This window comes from Pyrus communis, chromosome 3, assembly GCF_963583255.1.
Source record: "Pyrus communis chromosome 3, drPyrComm1.1, whole genome shotgun sequence".
NCBI lineage: Eukaryota > Viridiplantae > Streptophyta > Magnoliopsida > Rosales > Rosaceae > Pyrus > Pyrus communis.
The window spans coordinates 1,643,218-1,649,370 of NC_084805.1; the positions used below are offsets into that span (position 1 = coordinate 1,643,218).

General features: G+C 35.2%; 1 pseudogene; it reads right to left on the reverse strand.

The window, feature by feature from the left end:
• Positions 1-615: 615 nt before the first annotated feature.
• LOC137729925 (germin-like protein subfamily 1 member 11) lies at positions 616-1,891 on the reverse strand (annotated as a pseudogene).
• Between the last annotated feature and the right edge of the window lie 4,262 nt (positions 1,892-6,153).

Here is a 6,153-nt window from a genome sequence, read left to right on the forward strand (position 1 = left end):
GTGTTCATCAAATATTCCAACGTTTATTGTTTTATATGGATTGTTCTAACAAATTGTTTGCAGCTTCGTATTGATGTTGACAGTTTGTCTCAATATTCCGAGGTATAACAGGGTAGATGCTCCTCCTGTGATTTCGAGCTTCACCGTAGAATTAAAATTGTGTACAAGACTTTTTCTTAAAGAATGGTTTGGTAAAATTGTCAGGATTTAAATCAAGATGAAATCAATACCTGTAAAAAAGACTGTAGCCTCAGTTAATCCTATATTTTTTTTTATTTATAAGAATCAATACGACCTCTATAAGGGAGACTTAATTTGTAGACTTTTTCTTCTTATGAGCACGTTTATATACTTTGCTTTCTGCTCAAAAGCTGCTTCTCTGCTCAGTCTCGGGGGTAGAAGCTGCTGGTTCAGCTTCATATAAATTTGATCCTCTGTTTCTTGTTTTTCTGTGTTAATATACTTGGAGTGTGTGTGTTTGTGCGTGCGTGTGTGTGTGTGTGTGTTGGAAAGGTTCTTATGTGTACATCCGCTACACTACGCAGTGTGCCAATGTGGTGTATGAGAATATTTACACAAATTATAACCCTAAATCTAACACATAATATGTATCCTAAACCCAAAACCCAAATATCATATATGTGATGTATTTGTCATCTTCTAGTGCCAGAGGCAGCGCACACGTCACTGAACACAATAACATTATATTAATTGATATCAAAATCCACGTAGGGACGATGAGGTATACATAAGCAACCATCTTATTCAATTAATACTAGATCATACTTTGTGGTTAGTGAAAAGCTCAACACATCCCTCAGGCACGCGGACCGTTCCTTGGCCCTTTTTGTTATCAGTTGTTGTCGTACCAGAACTGTTTTTGAAGATATGTAACCAGTTTGTCATCGACTTGGAAGGCCTTGGCTAGAACATCTGGATTGATGGGAGGGTTGGCGCCAAACACTGCATTTGCTATGGTGATGACTCCTGGGTTCTGGCTGCTAAGACCAGAAATGGCGACAGCATTGGTATGTCCCACATTCAGTTGAAAGTGAATAAGACCAACTGGGAACACAAATACATCTCCCTTGTTCAACACCTTGGTGAATAGACGATTATCCGGGTTCGACGTTACGAACCCAACGTAGAGTGTACCTTCCTGGAGAAAAAGGATTTCCGTGCCGCGTGGGTGAGTGTGGGGAGGGTTTAGGCCATTTGGTGCAAAGTCTATGCGAACTAGCGATATGCCGAGAGTTTTAATCCTGGTATTTGGTCCACATTAGCAGGTGTCACCGTTGAACCCAACGGATTTTGTGTGCTTCTTGGAGTTTGAAGCCCAGAAAAGAAGAAATCATTTGCTGAAGCAAGCTTTGGGTCCTTGCAGAATTTCCCGTTCACAAACACTGCCGTTACACGCCAAAAACAAAAATTAATTAATTTATTAGTATTAATAAGACTATTTACATGATTAACACGAACAATATATATGAGCTTCTATTAAACTGGTGCCAAATTGTCAGTAAATGTGATACGTACAAGGAACTAAATATTTATGTACTAAATACTAACGTACTCATATTATTCATATGCATGCTTTATATATTTTCCATGCTAAACTATATAGAAATACAATCTTCATACAAAATATTCCCAATGGCTTACGAAAAAATAATTGTAAAAAAAGAGAGGATATATACTACATATATATTATTGCTATACCCCCTAATTTGGTGTCATTAAGTGCAACGCAGAAGTCCTGGAGGGGACCGGGGTCAGAGGCAGAGACAAGGGAGGTTGCGAATGCCAAGATGGCAGCAATGCATACGAGGAATTGAGCACCTTTCATGGTTAATTAGGATTTAAACTTAACTTAAAATGCCTCAAAACTTGTATTAATGTGTAGCGGGATGAAAATCCCGTATGGTGCATGTGCCTATTTATAGATCGGAAAGAATGACTTGGTATTCGATATACCTTCACTGTCACCAGCCCCATTAATATCCAGAAGCAGGTTAAGTCTTGGTTTGATGAAATATTTTAGTTCGTATTAACCAAAATTTCTTTCCCTCATCCATACATGGTTCAATTTCTTATATCCACATAATCTTTTTGAGAAAATTAATATCAAAATTTTGAATATTTGACAGTGCAAAATTTAAAAAAACACTAAATCGTCTAATGATGTTTTTTTTTTTTTTGGTAAATATGGTACCCACACGTATAACTGCGCTGTTTAACTTAGGGTTTCATTTGAACTATACTTTCCCTTCTATATTAATACTAATAACTAGGGACAATGTTTTTCTACTCAACCCACTAAGTTTCGAGTTCAAACTCTCCCCTTTAGAGTAACTTAAATTGTAATATCACTTTGTAATAATAATAAATAAATAAAAACTCTACATAAAATGCTTAAGCGAATTACAATTTCAAATACAGATAATTGTGAGTACTACTACTTCAAAATATTTATTCCGTACTCTTTACTTTTTTGTTACGTTTTACACTGACATGATACCAAATGCTATTTTAGTGTAACAATACTAATTTCCTTGAACGATTCTTTGTGTTTGGCACTTACGTGCTAACTTTTTAGTTTTCATTTAATTACCTTCTCTAAAGGGCTATTAGCTAGTACAGGATCCGGTGAGAAGAAAATGTTTATATAATCATGGGGATAAAAACTATGTATTAGTAGTTGGAGATATTTTTTAGTATACTATAAAGACCGCTCAGTATATCAAGTGTAATAATACAATTGATTGAATTTTTTTTAAGTTTCCAACTATTTTGTTATTATATTTATGTACTGAACCGTATTTTCGACACACTGAAAAAAAAATTTATCGAGTTTTGAGTTTGGACTAAAATGAGTAGTTAAAGCTATTGCGATATGGATAATAAAACTTGCAATTAACATTGAAGTTGACAAGTTTGCCTCAAAGTTGACAATTTTGCCTCAAACACTGACATGATACCAAATGCTATTTTAGTGTAACAATAATAATTTCCTTGAATGATTCTTTGTGTTTGGCACTTACGTGCTAACTTTTTAGTTTTCATTTAATTACCTTCTCTAAAGGGCTATTGGCTAGTACAGGGTCAGGTGAGAAGAAAATGTTTATATATTCATGGGGATAAAAACCATGTACTAGAAGTTGAGATATTTTTTAGTGTACCATAAAGACCGTTCAGTATATCAAATATAATAATAAAATTAATTGAATATTTTTTTAGGTTTCCAACAATTTTGTTATTATACTTATGTAATGAACTGTGTTTCTGACACACTGAAATTTTTTTTTCAAGGAGTTTTGAGTTTACACTAAAAGGAGTAGTTAAAGGTGATGCGATATGGATGTTAAAACTTGCAATTAACATGTTTACCTTAAAAAATAAAAAAAAATAAAAAAAGACCGACTTGCAATTAGCATTGAAGTTGACAATTTTGCCTCAAACACTATTGCCGCTCCAAACTGCTCCTATCATTTCCAACTGCACCGTAGAAAATTGAGTACAGGACTTTGTCTTCCTTTTCATTATTCTCAACCTTCTAGATAGGAACTGGTGTTGCTCACTTTCCCCATAGAAGAATTAGTTGCTGCAAGTAGTTTTTGGCCTTGTTTGTGGCTTTGAACGTGTGGTAACTTTGAATTACATTGAGTTTTCCACACGTGGAAAACAAGTTAATGAACGCAAGGTTATATACAGTACTTATGGTTTGCTATGTGTGTTCAATTACGTGGTGTGGTATCAATTTTAGTCAAAAATATGGACCATACGTAAATATATTTACATTAAAACTTTTATATAGCAATAATGTTGAGGTCAAACTCATTTTATTATTATAAAAGGTTATTACTCATTAGAGATGTAGTTAAAATAATTGATTTAGTTATCCTTAATAGAAGTGAACTACATTAGTAGTAGAGCATGTCAAGATGTTGTTGAGAGCATGAATCTCATGTTGAGAAAAAAAAAGATCTTGTATGTGCTTATAAGTAAGCTGAGTTACTTTCTATATTGTCAATTAGTAATCTCAATTTTGCATGTGTGAAGCTCAATGGCTACACGGGCTCCATGTTACCCGATTTATGTTGTCCACGTGTCAAGCTTGAAAATTCGCCACACGCAATGGTCTAAAAAACGCTCTAGGCTGCCGCCCAGGCACTAGACGGCGATGCTCCGCCCAAATTAATCCAAAATCGTTTACTAAATCGGGAAAGCTATTAGGCGGCGTAAGGCGGACGCTTGGGCGGCCTAAATGGACACTAGGCGGGCTAAAAGGAAGCTGGATGGTCTGGGCAGCTTGAGAAAATACGACTGGTCTACCCATAAGCAGGCAAACAATGGCCAATTTAAATGCTCTACACCTCGCCGTCTTCTCTCCCCAAAGTCTCGCCGTCTCCCTCTCAGTGTGACGATGGTTTACAAGACAAGAGAGAGAGTATGGATCTGTAATTGCAGATGTGGTGATATGGTTGATGGCGGCAATGGTTTTTGCAGTGAGCAGCTTAGGGTTTTATTGTGAAAAGGGTGAGTCGGTGATTGGGAATCGGGAGGCTGTACAAGTATCTTGGTGTATTCTTTTATTCTAATAGGAAATATAGGATAATAAATGGATTAGATGGCTTTGGGTTTTTGGTTAGGGTCCATTACGCCCATCTACAATGAACTCGACAATTCTATTCAAATATGAAACAAGGAATACAAGGTCCAACCTTGCATTTTATTAATGAAAAAGGCCCAAAAAATTTATAGGCTTAGAAAATGATACAAAAGGTATAAAATTTTACATATTTTCTTACACATAAGTTTTTCTTTAAAAAAAAAAAAAAAAAAAACATATTATTCAATGTGTATTCACATATTATGTAGTAAATTGAATTAATTTATATGATGTAAAATAAAATTACTTAAATCCGCCTAGGCGCCCGACTAGCGCCTAGCGTTTTTTAGAACTTTGGCCACACATGAGAAGACGTATTGAGAGTATGAATTCCTGTAAAAATATGACTCCTTGTATTTATGTGTGAAGGTATTACAATATGTATAGGGTTATATCAATCCCTATTTACGTAGAAATCCGACACCAATTACAATTGAAAAATACTTTCTTAAAATACATTTACGGAGAAGATTTGGGGTTAATTTCTTCCAATCTAACAGTTCCACATATGGGCAAGGTAATAAATTCCTATAATACATGCAATAATTACAAAGACGTTCGGGATTAATTTCCTCTTATCGTGCAAATTCAACATCGGGGAAAGGAGGGACTTTGCATGCATGTGCTTCTAAGTAAGTTCGGCTACTCCTTATATTGCCAATTGGTTTTATGATGGAAGCTCAACTTTCTTCAGATGTAACATTGGAAAAAAGAGACACTTAATCTCTAAAAGCGCTAGTGGTGTATGTGTGCATATGTAGTGCTCTCTTGATGCTTCCCTTTCTAAGTAAATCTTATGAATACATATAATACAACCAGTGCAATTTCAACCCATTCAAGTGAATACATTTCCTTCTCCTTGTAACATTGCATATTTTTGGATTGATTGACAAATATTACTATATGGAGACAAGCTTCTTAAGATGGAACTGAATAAGTTATAACTAATTACAATGTGGAGTTTATTTCTATGTTTAACCGGGACAAATTAGGACTTAGATTTTTTATGACTACATGGAGGTTATTTCTTTTTATAGTGTCACTATAGAGAAGTTTTACTGTAGTATGTTTTTACTGTGGGAGTTGCAACTTCTTAAAACTCCGATTGAGAGAAACTTACCTCTCACCCACGACCCCCCTTGTCACACACTCACTTAAACCCTATCCACTTCTCTCCAATTGATGCATCAAAGGGTACTGCTATTCACATATCCATTTTTACTCCTCACACATCCCTCTCAATTTTCGGTCATCAGATCGAATGAATTGAAGAAGATCACTAGTCAAAAATTAACAAGGGTTTGTGAAAGGTAAAGATGGGTGTATGAATAGCACTTTCCTTCATCAAATTCAATCTTCACTACCCCCAGGGTGATTTCTACAAGTTATTACCAAGAAAACTAAAATCATGATAATCGTCTTGTAGATATAGAGGTGATTTTCAGGCGAATCAAATTGGAAACAAGGTTTCATATATCCATTCC